The sequence below is a fragment of the Ambystoma mexicanum genome, chromosome 14, assembly GCF_040938575.1.
Source record: "Ambystoma mexicanum isolate Mex_15411 chromosome 14, UKY_AmexF1_1, whole genome shotgun sequence".
In the NCBI taxonomy this organism is placed as follows: Eukaryota; Metazoa; Chordata; class Amphibia; order Caudata; family Ambystomatidae; genus Ambystoma; species Ambystoma mexicanum.
Window position 1 is genome coordinate 3,046,068 of NC_090940.1, and position 16,985 is coordinate 3,063,052.

At 46.8% G+C, this 16,985-nt stretch overlaps 1 protein-coding gene across 1 annotated transcript in view; it reads left to right on the plus strand.

Moving 5' to 3' along the window:
* The first annotated feature begins 418 nt into the window (after positions 1–418).
* LOC138527545 (zinc finger protein 845-like) overlaps positions 419–16,985 on the plus strand; it is a 111,107-nt gene continuing 94,540 nt past the window's right edge. The window contains exon 1 of the mRNA XM_069638797.1: positions 419–609. The gene's annotated coding sequence lies outside the window, so the exon portion shown is untranslated. The remainder of the gene's footprint in view (positions 610–16,985) is intronic.

Sequence of the window (16,985 nt, forward strand, 5' to 3'; positions counted from 1 at the left end):
GGTGAGAGGCCGAGACGGCTCATAAAGAAGCCGATGAGACTTGTTGAGGAGTGTTAAGTTATGTGTTGAGACACAGGGTGTCAAGTTGATGTTTGGACATATTGTCCGGGGGTAGTGTTACCCGGGACTCAAGGGGTTAACGCTCGGGAGCCCCCTCCGTTGGAAAGGCGGAGTCTGACTGTGCAAGGGGGTTATGGGGCACGTGCGCTGCGAATGCCACTTCCTTTTAGTTGTGAAAGAATAAAGAAGTTCCTCCTATCTCTCCGTGTGTGCGTCCTTCATTTGGGCCTAGATCCCTAGGCAACAGGCCCATTCTGTGACAGTCGTGTCTGGTGTTGCCTGTGATTAGCGTCTCATAATGTGTGCCTCTCTAGGCATGCCCTGGTGACCAGTGTCTCCTCTCACGCGCAGGGCCAGGTGATTCCTGTCCTCTCTTCCCCAACAGGTGCGCTAGCGTCTAGTGGTGGTTGGGTCTTCAAGGCGCCAGCTTTGTGTTCCAGTGACTGTCTACAAGGAGGCGGTGTGCGCCTATGCGGGGCGCACGGGCCTCTCGGGCTTTTCACGCAAGGCCAGCGCCTTTGCCAGGCGACCCCAGGATCCGCCAGAGAGGTGAGACGCCCAGGCTCGCGCTCTATTGCCACACTTCCCCGAGCTGCTGAAGAGTGATTGCGATGCCTTACACTCTTCCTTTTGTTTAGCGGGTTGATGCCAGGGACTGGGGGTTTGTGTGCTAGGCGGGCATGCAGTGTGTTCTTCCAACCCCACTGAATCCATGTACAACAGACGCAGTTTACAGGGATGCAGAAGCGTAGCGCTCAGTGGCGTACCCACCACTGTGTTTGTGTGTGTGTGTGTGGGGGGGGGGGGGAGGGGAGGGGTCGGAATTTCAAGGTTCTTCCCTGCTGCCTCGCCAAAAGGGGCCTGCAGCTGAGAGGAAGGGCGCTGGCTGCCCAGTCTTTGGCGACGTAGGCTGCAGAGTGTTCACACGTGTCTGTCTTTGTAGGCAGGCCCTGCAAATGGGCCGCAGGTTCTTAATGACTGAAGCGCCTACTTCCCTTATGTAGGCACTTGTTGGAAACGCAGGCAAAAGGCACCTTCACGGAGGCCTCTCGTTTACTTTTGTGAAACGTTTCCTCGCGGCTTTTACTGCAGGAGCGCTCGGTTACATGCGATCATGAGGATCTTGTTAATGTTAAAGGGTATTTGTACCGCGCACTATCACCCCCGGAGTGGTCCCCTGGCGGCTCTGAAAAAGGGAGAGGGGGGTTGAGTTAGTGGGAACGAGTGGGAAAAGTAATGTGTCGTTGGACCGCAGCTGGTTAACACCATTCACTGGGCTAGGGGTGCTTTCTGTTCGGTAGTCGTCGTGTGCTGTTGTGTGAGTCTGTGTGGTTTCTTTTGTTGTTGCGACGCAGTGAAGTGTATGCAGTTTGTTGTGCTGGAGCATTGTGGTTGTGTTTGGTTAGAGTTTGAGAAGTGTATGCAGAGGGGTGGAGTTGCTAGTGGGTACGTTATTGGCATCGCTGTCTAGAAGTGATACGCTAAAATGCAACGTTCTTGCTAGATGTGGCGCGTGAATATCTCTGCATTTCTATCTAGATCCGGTATTGGCTAATATTTACAATCCTTTCTATATATGACACCCACCAATATTCAACAACTGTATCCAGATGTGACGCTGGCCCACCTTTGAAAATCCTGTCTATATGTGAAGCAGGCCAGTATTCTCAGTTCTGTCTGAATCTGGCCTTGATAGTGTTCCCGATGCAGTCTAGACGTGGCACAGGCTAACAATTGCTATTCTATCTAGATGTGGCCCTGGCCGCCATTCAAATCCTATCTAGTTGTGACGCAGGCTATTGTTCACAATCTTATGTAAGTGCGGCACTTGCTAACATTCGTAATTCTGTCTAAGTGCAGTACTTGCCATCATTCACTATTCCATCCAAGTGTGGCAAATGCTGACATTCACGATCCTATCTAGATGTGATGCAGGCCAATGTCCACAATTGCATCCAAGTTTCGCACATGCTACCATTCTCAATTTCATTTATGTGTGGCGCATGCAATCATTCACATTTCTATCCAAGTGGGACGCAGACTAATATTCATGAATTCCATCTAGGTGAGGCACGTGCTATCATTCACAATTCCCTCTAGGTGAGGCACGTGATATCATTCACAATTCCCTCTAGGTGAGGCACGTGCTATCATTCACAATTCCCTCTAGGTGAGGCACGTGCTATCATTCACAATTCCCTCTAGGTGAGGCACATGCTCACATTCACAATTCCCTCTAGGGGAGGCACGTGCTATCATTCACAATTCCCTCTAGGTGAGGCACATGCTCACATTCACAATTCCCTCTAGGGGAGGCACGTGCTATCATTCACAATTCCCTCTAGGGGAGGCACGTGCTATCATTCACAATTCCCTCTAGGTGAGGCACGTGCTATCATTCACAATTCCATCTAAGTGTGGCATTTGTTGACCTTCACAAACCTATCTAGATGCGATTCAGGCTAACATTCACAATTCAATCTATGTGTGAGACTTGCTAATCTTGACAAATCTGTCTGTATGGGATGCAAGGCAACATTTACAATCATGTCACAAATAGACTCAGGCTGATGGTTACAAATCTATCTAAGTATGAGTTGTGTAATTGCTGTTCGTCTGGTTACAGTCTATGTTTTGGGTAGGTATGGTAGAGTGGCAGGGCTTTCTGGAGTAGAGTGATTGCTCTACTCCCCACCCATGCCACACTTACATTTTTTATGGTGTCTGTTGACGGCTGGCTTCCCCTGCTGACACCTGCAGACACTATCTGGAGCCGCCTCTGTTGAAGCCGCCCTTTGCCTTGTGGCCCTTAGCCACGAGGGCTTCTTCTTCTTAATTATCGGATGCGTGGGCGGACCCACACAAGCGCTTCCCCATCCTAAAGGGTGATGTGCACCAGACCCACCAATCAATACTTAGCTCACATAAACTCACAACTCCTCCCACCGCCCCGTCTGCCTCACAAAATCCAACATCACACTGCTCCTCCTCCTGCCTCTTACCCCTCACCTCCCAGCAAAGCCTTCCCACTCAGCTCAGCCACACCCAGCGCAGACAACCGAACCCTCATCAATTCATTCTCCTCAGCATGTCTCTCTCACCTAAGCAGAAAATGTCCCACAGTCTCAGGCACCCCACACACCGCACAGTCCCTCGACTCACGCGTCCCCATTCAAAACAGACAGTCATTCAGCCCCACATGCCCTATCCTCAACCGATTCAGCATCACCTCCCTCCTCCCCCCTCCTCCATTCCAGACTCCCCGCATCCACCTTCACCAACACTTTCCCATGAACACCAAACATCCACCTGCCCTTCACCCGACTCACCCACCTCTCCTGCCACTCATCCATGACCCGTCTCACCACCACAGCCTTCACCTCATCCACACTCAAAAGGCAACCTCACATCAACCGCTCCCCTTCTCATACCCTTACCCGCCGCCAGATCCACCAACTCATTACCCAAAATGCCACAGTGACTGGGGACCCACGCCAACTCCAAATCCATTCCCCCACGCACACATCGATCAATCTTCCTCCTGATGTCCAAACTCACATCCTTCCTATCACCATCCCCTGCCACAATCGCCTGCAACCCACTCAATGAATCTGAGAACACCACCACCTTCTCTAACCCCAACTCGCACACCCTATCAATCGCCAATGCAATCGCCACCAACTCAGCCGTACAAATAGACACATCATTCGTCAGTCGCCCCACTTTATACTCCCCAGTGCTTTCCAGATAATACGCCATACCCACTCTCCCAGACATAGGATCTATCGAACCATCCGTGAACACCTTACATCCTTCCTTTCCTGCCACATACGCCTGACCCAAAGTCTTGATCTCACCCCGCAAACCCTGCTTTTTCGACACCACACTCACCAACTCTAAACACACCTTTGGAGACCCCATCATTCACATCGGCCATCTCACCAAATCCGTACCCATCACAGCCAACAACTCGCCCACACCTCACTGCACCCCCTTCTCCCACATGTGAAACCCCAAAGTGCCCCCCTTCCTCCTCCACCGGTCCCCATAGTAGTCAAACCTCCAATTATACTTCAAACATTCACGCACTGGATGAGCCACACTCTTCGCACTGCACTTCACCCACCACCTCATATTCAATGCATCCCTCCTCAACCGCCACGAGGGCTGCCTGCCTCGCTGAGCTATATGCAGAGAAAGTACCAATCAGCGAGCAGGGGCCGCCCGGGAAGCGGGATAAGGGGATAGCTTGAATCCGGCTGGCGCGCGCAGGAAAGCCACGTTCCACATGTTGTTTAAAACACAATTGAAGTCAAAAATGGGACACTGGTTGCCGGGGGCCTACAGGGCACTCACCTTGGCTAGGGAAATGGCAGAATGAGGCATCTTGCGGTGAAGACTCCGAGCCGTAGGTCTGGTGTTGTGGGTTGTGGAGAGCACCATTTATTTTGCTCTTTTACAAAAGTACTGTAAACAAAACATATTTCCATATTCGTATTACGTGGGTAGGAAATGTGGATTGATTGGGCTAGTGTGTGGCACCTAGATGGATTGCTGGGATAGGAAATGGGTGGCACGTAGATGGATTGCTGGGTCTAGGAAATGTATGGCACCAACATGGATTGCTGGGGCTAGGAAATGTGTTGCACTTGACTAACTGTACTAAACACTCAATATTTTGCATACTCGCCCGCAAACACGCTAAACTAAACACAACCCTACCTCTACCTCACCACAATCCACACACAGACCTCACAACACCCAACATGAAATGAAAAACACATAGAACAGACAAAGCACCCATGGACAAACCACCCATGCACAATCATACCTCGACACCACATGGCGGCTACCAACAAAAATGCACCAATGATCCGTGACCGGTTTCTCCGAACTGAAGCTGCCAACAGCACATCAAAGCTTCCTTGCTCTTCTCCCTCTTAATCCCACTAACAGAACCATCCCAACCCCCTTCCATTGCAGGTCCGCCAGGGCACCAAGAGGCCACGAAAGTAGCGGCAGTGCGTGGTACAATAGCGCATAAGATAAAATGTTATGTAATGTGAGTGAATGCATGATGTATGGGTGGTACCCCTGGGTGTGCGTGTCTGAGTGTATCATGAAAGGGTACACATGTAAATGTGCGGGTGACTGCATGTGTATGAGTGTATGGTGAATGCTGTGTGTGCTTGTGTTTAATGGCTGGATTACTTTTTGGTAATCTGTATTACTCCTAGCCCTACTCTTCCTCGTCCCAGTACGTGTGCATGAGGCCCTTTGCCTCATACACAAGTGCATGGATGAGGTAGAGGGACATGGAGGTAATGCCTGGATTTGTTACCTGTAATGTGCATTACTCCTACTCCCACTTTTCCTCATCCCAGTACTTACCTATGCGGCAAGGTGCCTCATACGTAAGCACTGGGACGAGGCAGGGGGTGGCGGTCAGGGGGTTGTGTGCTAGATCGTAATGGTCATCCATGTCCAGGCAAAGCAGGTATGATACGTGTTATTAGTGGCTTGACAGGCATTTTGGTGTTGCCAGTCTAGCCGTCTCTTATTGTGGCATTGTATATTTTTCTGGGCATCTGTTATAAAATAACCATGATCAATGTTATTGCTTTGACTTCCATTTTGGTGCAGCCAGCCTTGGTATGTCTTAATGTAGCATGGCATGTTTTACTGTAATATGTTATTACGTGTCTAGACTGGTCTACATTGTGCAGCCAGTTGGACATGTTTCATTGTGGCATGACATTTTTAATAGCAAAGCATTACGTTAATTAAAGCATTAATGTTCCTGCTGGTGACTCGCATGTATTGGATTTTTGGATTGGTGTTACCCCACAAAACAATTGCAAACTCTCTAGCTTTTTAGCCAATTTTTCCCAAAAAGTCTGCTGTGTAATGCATTAAGCTAAAAAACAAAGGGGGGAAAACCCAGGCACAACTGTTTATAGCTAAACGTGCAGTCCTAACCCCTGCCTGGAAATCAAATATACTCAAACCACAACAACGGGGTTAGGAGATCAAGGTATATATAGTGTGTCAAGAGCAGCAAGTGTACACGTGTACTGTAAAACAGGTTACAGAGTAACTTCCAGAGTACTCCAAGGGTTTATTAGTTTCCCCGCATTAAAAGTGACACAGTTAGATAGCTCCTGAGGAATGTTCACCATTGTTGGACAATGAACAGAAACACAGCCTCTGCTCAATGCAAAGGCATATGTACAATTGACTGGTACTACATGGAGTCATAATAACCCCACAAGATCTGATATAAATGTATCAAATTGCACAGGTTTTGCATAGAAGAGCCTGCTCCTCCCTTGTGAGAATACGAGTCACTGTTTGCATATTTTCACATTGTTTTGAATACTTGCACTGTATTTATTACTGAGTATGTTAGTCCCTGTGATGTTAGTCTTCTATCTTGTATCCATGACAGGCTTTTTAATATATTTGAAATAAAGCTATTTGTATGTTTTCATTGAAAGGATGTGATCCTGTTTTATAGTACACGTGCACACCTGCTGCTCTTGACATACTATAGGTTTAACGCATTGAAAGACAGTGAAATCTGTCTCCTAGTGCAGTGTAGGCATGCGCACAAATGTGATAGTCTAGGCCCGCCTAGAGGGTGGAGCCAGCCGTGATTTGTTGCCAGAATGGGGGGGGGGGGACTCTGCATGGCTCGCAGGGGGTCTCCCAAATGTTGTGCTAAGCCACTCGTCTGAAAGGCAGAACATCCCCCAGTTACAGCAGGACACTACCATCAGACTCCTAGAGAAACACTGAGTGGTCCTCAGACACAGTGAGAAATGCTATGCAAGGAAGGTTTCTGTACCAGGGCCGAGGTCGAAGGGCACAACCTCGCATTAGAGTCTTCTCTAGGCCCCACTTCAGGGGAAGGCACCACAGTTGACCTGTCCATAAGCTGTACCTGCTGGGGGCAGGGCACATTGGTCTGTGAAGGAAGAGAGCACATTGTGAGCCTCTAGGCACTTTGAACTTACATAACCACGTGACTCTGCCTTTAAATGGTAGGAGCCTTCACTGATGAGTAACTAAAGTGACTGACTTTGTTTACTACTAAAACTCAATGGCAATGAACCCATGATTATGTGTACACCTCATTGCCCTCATACGCTTTATAAGTCTGCGGGTCATGGTAAGAACATTTGAATACTGCATGTTTTCCCCTACCGGCACGATGGTAGGACTGCAGTTATTTGTGGGAATCTCAGCAGAATGTAGACAGCCCCCATTCCAGAGACCCTGTCCTGGGAACTCGGGTGCATCTGTGTGATTCTGTATCCCTGGTCATCCGGCATCCCGTGACCCTGTCTCCCCTCCTTCCTCTGCCTGATGTGGGCCATCTGGCGTCCCGTGACCCTTTCTCCCCTCCTTCCTCTGCCTGATGTGGGCCATCCGGCGTCCCGTGACCCTGCCTCCCTCTGCCTGAAGGGGTCCATCTGGCATCCTGTGACCCTGCTTCCCCTCCTCCTTCGGCCTGTTGAGAGCCATCAAGCATCCCGTGACCCTGCCTCCTTTCATCCAGCATCCTGTGACCCTGCCTCCTTTAATCCGGCATCCTGTGACCCTGCCTACCTTCCTTTCTCTGCCTGATGGGGGGGCCATCCAGCATCCTGTGACCCTGCCTCCCCTCCTTCCTCTGCCTGATGAGGGCCATCAGGCATCCCGTGACCCTGTTTCCCCTCCTTCCTCTGCCTGATGAGGGCCATCTGGCATCCTGTGATTCTGCCTCCCCTCCTTCCTCTACCTGATGTGGGCCATCCGGCATTCCATGACCCTGTCTCCCCTCCTTCCTCTGCCTGATGGGGTCCATCCGGCATCCCGTGACCCTGTCTCCCCTCCTTCCTCTGCCTGATGTGGGGCGTCCAACATCCTGTGAACCTGCCTCCCCTCCTTCGTCTGTCTGATGGGGGCCATCTGGCATCCTGTCTCCCCTCCTTCCTCTGCTTATGGGGGCCACCTGGCATCCCGTGACCCGGCCACCCTTCCTTCCTCTGCCTGATGTGGGCCATCTGGCATCCTGTGACCCTGCCTACCCTCCTTCCTCTGCCTGATGGAAACCACCCAGAATCCCGAGACCTTGCCTCCCCTCCTTCCTCTGCTGATGGGGGGCCATCTGGCATCCAGTGACCCTGTCTCCACACCTTCCTCTGCCTGATCAGGGTCATCCAGCATCCAGTGTCTTTTCCTTCCCTCCTTCCTAAGCCTGATGGGGGCCATCTGGCATCCCGTGACCCTGCCTCCCTTCCATCCTCTGCCTGATGTGGGCGGTCCGGCATCCTATGACCCTATCTGCACTCCGTCCTCTGTCTGATGGGGGCCAACCGGCATTCGGTTACCCTGCCTACCCTCCTTCCACTGCCTGATGGGGGCCATCCAGCATCCCATGACCCTGACCCCCCTCCTTCCTCTGCCTGATGCGGGCCATCCGGCATCCCATGACCCTGTCTCCCCTCCTTCCTCTGCCTGATGGGGGCCATCCGGCATCCTGTGACCCTGCCTCCCCTCCTTCCTCTGCCTGATGGGGGCCATCCGGCATCCCGTGACTTTGCCTCCACTCCTTCCTCTGCCTGATGGAGGCCATCCGGCATCCCGTGACCCTGCCTCCCTTCCTTCCTCTGCCTGATGCGGTCCATCTGGCATACTATGACCCTGCCTCCCCTCCTTCCTCTGGCTGATGGGGGCCATCTGGCATTCTGTGACCCTGCCTACCCTCCTTCCTCTGCCTGATGGGGGGCCATATAAAATCTATAAACACACGTGAACACGTTGCACTACGATAGGTATGATCATAATACAAGAAGCTTTATTACTTGCTATTTTAAAGGGAAATTCTGCGCTATGGCATCTATGTGACTTATAACATTAAGCAGGGCTTAAAGTAGAGTTGTTTTACTTTGGGTTATTAATCTCACTTTACATCATACAATACCCATGTAACCCTTATAAGGGAGGAATAGTGGTTATTTAGAGTGGCCGTGAGTATGTAAACACTGGGTGAGTGTTACACTATGTGAAAAACCAGAGGGTGTGTCACAACCTAGTCCCCTGGGATCCCGCACTCAGGTGGCCAGGGAAAGGCCATAATTTTTGGATCTCAACCCTGGGGGTGGACAAGCGAGGGAGGATCACCTGGGTAAAGGGGGTCCTCAGGGAGTGGGGAGAAGCACCCGATAGTGAGACATGATATCCCCCTATTTCAACAACCCATCTAATCCCTATCCCTGCTTATTTTATGGCAAACAGGAAACAACAGCTCACAAAATTATTCCTACTTCACACTGAGAACACTACTGAGCCGAGGAAGATGAGGAATGAGGCCACAAAGTTTACCTCTACTGGCTCGCAATGGCTCTTTCCCTCTAATGAGGCCAGACGGAGTCAGGCATGTACTCCTAACTATGGCAGAAAAAGTCACGAGTCCACAGCGCTTATACAGTGATTAAGAAAATAAACATCAAGGCTGCGGGTATCTGGGCGGTGTGGGTGTACTGCCAATACACATCCACAGGAATAGTTGAAGAAAAACAAAGATGTTGCCAGTCTCACTGCGCCAAGAAATTATAATTAGTTGTTTGTGCAAAGAAAAGCCTTTATTGTTTGTGCGAAGAGAAGCCTGACACGTGTTTCAAGCTGTGTACAGCTTTTCATCAGAGGCTTAGGTTGCAGCAATAAGAACTCCACATTTAGAGTAGGACAATGCCAGATACAGTTCTCAAAATGCCTCGCAGTTGCGGAAAGCTCAATGACCGCTTGTTTCAGTCTACTCGTGTTACCATTGCACCTATGCTTTTCTTTGCACAAACAACTAATTATAATTTCTTGGCGCAGTGAGACTGGGAACATCTTTGTTTTTCATGTACTTCTAACTATACACACCTGCCACTTGTTAACACTCCCTGTCAGGATAAAAGGTGGTGCGCACAGGAACACTCTGAGCGAGGCTGTGTACGAGAAGGAACAGCTCTTTTTGGGCTGATGCAAACCCGGCTATGGAAGTTTGAAGGCCAAGGGGCTGATCTGCAAGCGCAAAGAATGAGAGAGAGCCAGGTGAGAACTCCACACTTTCGGGAAGCCGTAAGCATTCCCAGACTGAAACTGAGTGAGCGGAAGAGAGAAACCTTCAGGTACTTGGAAGCGGCCCGCGACCCTCCCGGGTGAACAGCAGAGTTGGGGACGAGCAGAGGAGGTGTTGGCAATGGCCTTGACTGTGACATGAAAGGTGTTGAAGAAAAGACCAATTAACATGATCAGTGAGTTATCGAAGGCAACAGCTGGTTTGTGTTAAAAGCAAAAGTAAGTGTAACTCAAAAGTTGAAGGTTGAGCACATGCTGATAAAGTGCGTGATGGAAAGGAAAATTGCTGAATTGTAAAAGGAAAAAATACAAAGTAACACAAAGTGGTCCTGTGAGGAAAAATCGCACATTCGAAAGTCTCTGTGAAATGTTCTGAGTTGAAGTGTATTATAAAGAGAACCAGAGGCAAGAAAGTAACCGTGATCCCGAAAGAAAGTTGAATGAGTAAAAAGCAAAGTATGTGAACTCCGAATTTGCCAAGAACCCAAAGTATATGAACTTTTAAAGTTGCCAAGAGGGCAAAGCAAAGAGAAATAAATACTGAGAAGCTAGGGGGCAAAACAGAGAGAAAAAAATACAAAGAAGCATTGGTGTTGCATATGAACTTTGAAAGATGCCAAGAGGGCAGAGTAAAGAGAATAAGAAACTACAGCTACCAAGAAGTATTTGTGTTGCATACCAACTTTGAAAGAGGGCAAACTAAAGAGAATAAGAAACTACAAGTACCAAGATGCATTGGTGTTGTAAGATGAGGAATATTGTGGATTGTAGAATTGTGTAAAGAGAGGTCAAAGTGGGCGTAAAATCCTTGCGGTTTTGAAAGTCTTTGACAGTTACAAGAAAAGACACCTAAGACAAAACGCAGGGAAGTGGCACCCCCACGAAGAGAAAGACAGGCTCGAGCCCTGCAGAGGGAAGCCTGTGCAGAACTGTGTGATGAAGGTGAATGGGCAGGCTGGAGCCCGGCTGAAGGAAGCCTGTGTTAAATTGTGTGAAAGTAAAGGTCACAGGTAGAACTGTGTATTTTTGACAAGACGGAGGATGCCTAAAGAAGTGAGTGAACTACCAGAAGCTTGAAGCCCAAGCCTGAACTGTTGAATTGTACCAGTAAGCCAAAATGTGCAAGACTGATGGAACTGTGCCATCCACATATCCTTTTTAAGAAACTCTCGAGACCCTGTGGTGCTGAACGTGGGGAAGGGAGTTGTTACATAAGCCATTCTGACATTCCTTTTGAGACGCTATTTTCCTTTTGTATTCAATTAACACATTTGTCATTTTGAGAAGGAGGGCAAGGTTTGTTTTTTTTGTATAGGCCTTTTTATTTTGACCAGACTGACTTGGACTTGTTTTGTTATTTGTTTAATGGTCGAGACTACTCCCATTCTAAAGTTAGGGCCAGCTTGGAATTCTACCAACCCAACCAAAATACCAAATAAAGGTTTTCGAAACTTGTATCCTTGTGTATGTGTCTAGTTCGTGGTACTATTCCTTCCTTACTTATGGTGTCTGTGTGTGATACACATTGATTTGAATTTGATTCGTTGTTTTATTGGTAGCCAATGTAGTGTTTTTAGTGCAGGTGTGATGTGTTATCTTCGGGGTAAATGAGAAAAGGGGCTATTTGAGCCTATGCGCATTCAAAGTAGTATTCCTCACAGGTTCCCAATCCTGTAATGATTATGAGGTACACGCTTGTTGGTATTTATACAATGTTATGTTTTAATTCAAATAGTTCCACATTCATCATGGAAAATAGAAAATCTTCACTTGGTGTCATTCATTGTTGAACTTGTGCTCGTAGTGACTTTTAGGGTGAATTTGGGCCATTCTTAAATAAACTTGTGCCAACCTTTTTCTGCACGTGCTATTGTTTCTCCCTTCCTTGGGCTTTATCAAGGCACTTACATTGTTTTGTGTGTCAAATTGATTCAAATTTTACAATTCATGTATACATTTCTTTGATATAACACACATAAACCTTCAACTCTCTCTTCCTAAATATCTTCCTTCACGAGCCCTTCGCTCATCCATCTCTAACTCCCTCATGGTCAGCCGCTTCTCGAAGCAACGTGCTGGGGGTAGATCTCTCTCCGCAGCAGGGGCCTCCCTCTGGAACAGCCTGCCTGCCTCCCTGAAACTTGAGGAGAACCATCTCCGGTTCCGGAAGCACCTCAAAACCTTCCTCTTCGCTTCTGCTTTCTCTCTCCCTCTCCCCTGCTAGACCTGCTTAACTCCCCACTGAATTCTGCACTCACCTGCATCTGGGCCACTCTCAGCGACCTCGGTCCAGGGCCCAGCCACTCTCCACTTGCACTGCCCCCCTGGCTCCCCCTGCACTTTGGGACTGTCACTGTATCCCTACAGCCCCCTACCCAGCACTTGCTCTGCACTTACCTCGCACTTGCCACCAGCTGGCCCTTTTTATTTATTATTTATCATTTATTTTTTTTATTTTTTTTATTTTTTATTTTATTTTTTTTTTTTATTTTTTTTTTTACGCCACTTACCTTGTTCTGCACTTTTCCCCCCACCTCCTCCCCCTGCACTTTCTCCTTTTCCCCTTACCTCTGCACTTGCGCGATCTGAATGACACCTGGCCTAGTAGGATCGTTTGTCCGTCTTCCCCTTGTTTCCCTCCCCCCCTGCCTCGTCGCGCCTTGAAACACTTGTGTATAGGCGCGTTACAAATACCATATCATATCATATCATAGAATGTGTTGGATTCAGAAATTAGGGGTTATATATTCCTGAATGAACAGACTTCAGTGGTTCTGAGGAGTTAAGGAGGGGAGAGATTTGGTTAGTCTTAGCTGCTGGCGCACAGGAAGGAAGCACCATGCAGTCAAGGCAATTGCTGATTGGGCAGTTACTGAGCTGCAAGCTAGAGGCTTACCTTGGGTATCGAGTTATAAGTCACTATTCTGGGGTCCTGGTTATTGGTCAGATGGCTGCACCTGCATGCAATCCATCTCCTGGTGTGTGCCACTCTTGTCTACAACTGATTATATCAATCCCTGTGGTTTAGCAGACTGAAATTGAATTATCGTAACCTTTTGGTTGGGTTTCGTTCTGTTATTCAAATAGGTAAAGTTAAGGTAAGTTGCTGAGTTTATTAGGTTTTATTTGCTATTTGTTTGGTTGCCGTGTGGTTATAACGTTTGCCCTCTTGATTGCTCCCCTGTGCCTTGGTGATCGTATGTGTTACATGAGGGCATCTTGTGAGCAATTGCTTTTAACAATAGAGAGTCTGTGAATTAATTTCTTGGTATATTCGCAATTATATATTAGCATTCTTTCATGTCCGAACTCGGGTGATTTTGTATAGTATTATCAATACTATGGTAACGATTTACTCATTTAAACCTTTTAACATTAGCATTGAGTTATTCGACCCAAATTTAGGAGAGTTATTCTCGTGCAAGTTTTTAACTTACATTTAAATTGTGTGCGCAAGCAGCCTAGATGAGCCGTCGCGTCTTGTGGGAATGGTTGGCGTCCCTGCATGCATTCTCGTCCGCGCGCGGCTCTGTTTTGCTACTGAATGCACGCTGTCTGGGGTTACTTGTTAGTCACTCCGTATGACGTTGCGGAAGAGTCATGTGACCTCAAACTTTGGTCATGTGTCCGGTCCCTGATTTAGAGTCCCGTTGACTCAGTTTTGTGTATTATTATATTTAGTCAGTCAGTCAAATGAAAATTATTTTCTTCCATTCTAATTACTCGTTTGTTGGATTTTGAAAAGCTTAAATGATATTTCTTAAAAAACGTTTATGTGCTCATTTTGGAGTCCCTTTTGCTAAGTCATATACTTAAATGTTGACACATTCTGCTGTCTATTTTTGGTATTAATGTGAGGTTTACTTCAAAGAGTGGTTTGAACTAGAAGCACAGCGTTTCATTTATTCATTTAATTGGCTTTAGGTAGCTCCCATTATTGGAGGTACTCTAATTATGGTAGATGGGAAAGTGGCTTGTTGGACTTCCAATTTGTTCACTTGTTATCACCGAGAGTGGTGCATTAATATGAGGTAGTCCAACTTGACTGTATCTTATTCTTTAATTTCAAATAATTAAAATTTGAGCTAGAGGTGCCGTGTTTTATCTGTTCATTTTAAGAGGTAGTCTAACTTGACTCTATCTCATTCTTTTACTTTTGTAACTTGAGTTGGTGGTGCCCTGCCAGATTTATTCATTTTATTGGCTTTAGGTAGCTCTATGTTATTTGGTGGTATTCTGATTATGGTAGATGGGCAGGTTGTTGGTTGGGCCTCCCCAGATACCACTTCCATGTGTTCACTTGTTATCACAGAAAGTGGTGCATTTCTGTGTCAGTGTTCAGACCTTCTGTTATTGCTCTTACATCACATATTAAACGACATTCATTTTGGCACAAACATTTCTCTTGGTCCCCCAGTCTCTCATCCTGGGGTATGTGTTTGGCTCAAAAGAATGTGAGGTTCTCCTTATCGTTGTTCCAATGGTGCTTGTTCCAGTGTTCAGCTAGTGCTGAGGGGTTGTCTCTGCTCGTGATTGTTCCAAGATGCTCCCTGATTCTCATTCTTAACTCGTGAATGGTGCTTCCAACATACACGTGTTACAGAATCAGATAATCAGATACATTAGATAAGTCGTTCTGCAGTTTATACATTCATTAATCATTACATTCTTTCCATCCGCAGTTCTGTAGCTTTGTATGTTATTGAGAGTCTATGCTGCAATTTGAACATTTGAAAAAGCCGTTAAAGCTTTTGCCAGTCAGTATGTTTGTCTGAAATTTCTGTTCAGTTCCTCTCATGTAGCTTGGGCTCAGTTTGGAATGCAGTGTAGGTGCTTTTGTATACACTATATCTGGTTTGTCTTGTAAGTACTGAGTCAAATCCGTGTCCAATTTGATCAGGTGCCAATTCTTCTGAAAGATATTTCATATCAGAGTGTTGTTTCCTGTACATTGTGTTATCATTCCTATTGCCTCTGGATGTTTTGATAGACATTTCTTCTTTGGTTTCAGGCAATCCTCTTTGTTGCCACTATCTACTTTGCTCATGGCTTTTTTATGCAGTCTGCCTCATATCTTATCTTTCTTCGATTGTTGTACATTCTGATTTGTATGTCTTGATTTGGCTGCAGTTCCTTTTGGCTCTTGTGAATTCTCCTATTGGGATGTTACGGATGGTTTTCTGAATGTGACAGTTGTTAGCTTGTAATGTTGCATTGACTTCTGTCTCTTTTCTATATGTTCTTGTTTCCAATTTCCCATCCTCTATGTAAATATATAGGTTCAAGAAAGTCACTTCCTTTTTGCTGGTTTCAATTGTGAACTCCAGGCCAAATTAATTTTTGTTGAGGTATTCACAGAACTCCATCATTTCAGTTTTACTCCCATTCCAGGTGATAAAAACATCATCTATATACCTTTGCCATTTGACCACTTTTTGTGATATTCTGGGGTGTTTAGTTGCGTGTTTGCTTTCAAATTCTCCCAGAAATAGGTTGGCCATGGATGGCGCAAAGCATATGCCCATAGCTATGCCCTTTGTTTGTTGATAAAAGGTTTTGTGAAAGATGAATATGTTTTTATCCAATACAGAAGTTAGTAGTTCCTTGATCATCTCGATGAATAAAAGATGTGACGCCGAGATATTCTCATATACAAAGTCAATGGTTTTAATGGCTAGTTTGTGGTCAATACACGTGGAACAGGCTGGCAATCACAATACTATTGCTTTATGGAGTGGACCAGCAATGAAATATGTTCACAGTGTGGAGCAGGCTAGCAATCACGGTGGTGGCACAGTGCGGACCCTTCTAGATGTGAATCAGGTCAGTCTCAACAAATTCTCTGGGGTGCGATGCAGGCTAGCAGTTACTGTACTATCACAGTGTGAAGCAGGCTAGCAATCACATACTTTCACAGTGTGGAATAGCCTAGTAATCGCAATACTATCACGATGTGGGGCAGGCTAGCAATCTAATACTATCACAGTGTGGAGCAGGCTAGCAATCAAATACTATCACAGTGTGGAGTAGGCTAGTAATCACAATACTATCACAATGAGGAGCAGGCTAGCAATCACAATACTATCACAGTGTGAAGCAGGCTAGCAATCAAATACTATCACAGTGTGGAGCAGATTAGAAATCATGGTGGTGGCACAGTGCGGACCCTTCTAGATGTGAATCAGGTCAGTCTCAACAAATTCTTTGGGGTGCGATGCAGGCTAGCAGTTACCATACTATCACAGTGTGAAGCAGGCTAGCAATCAAATACTATCACAGTGTGGAGTAGGCTAGTTATCACAATATTATAAAGATGTGGAGCAGGCTAGCAATCACATACTATCACAGCATGGAGTAGGCTTGTAATCACAATACTATGATGTGGAGCAGGCTAGAAATCTAATACTATCACAGTGTGGAGCAGGCTGGCAGTCAAATACTATCACAGTGTGGAGCAGGCTGGCAATCAAATACTATCACAGTGTGGAGCAGGCTAGTAATCAAATACTATCACAGTGTGGAGTAGGCTAGTAATCACAATACTATCACAGTGTGGAGTAGGCTAGTAATCACAATATTATAAAGATGTGGAGCAGGCTAGCAATCAAATACTATCACAGCGTGGAGTAGGCTTGTAATCACAATACTATGATGTGGAGCAGGCTAGCAATCTAATACTATCACAGTGTGGAGCAGGCTGGCAATCAAATACTATCACAGTGTGGAGCAGGCTAGTAATCACAATACTATCACAGTGTAGGGTAATTTTCTAGGTGGTAGGGGTTCCGGGGAGAGTAATAGCTCTACCCTTC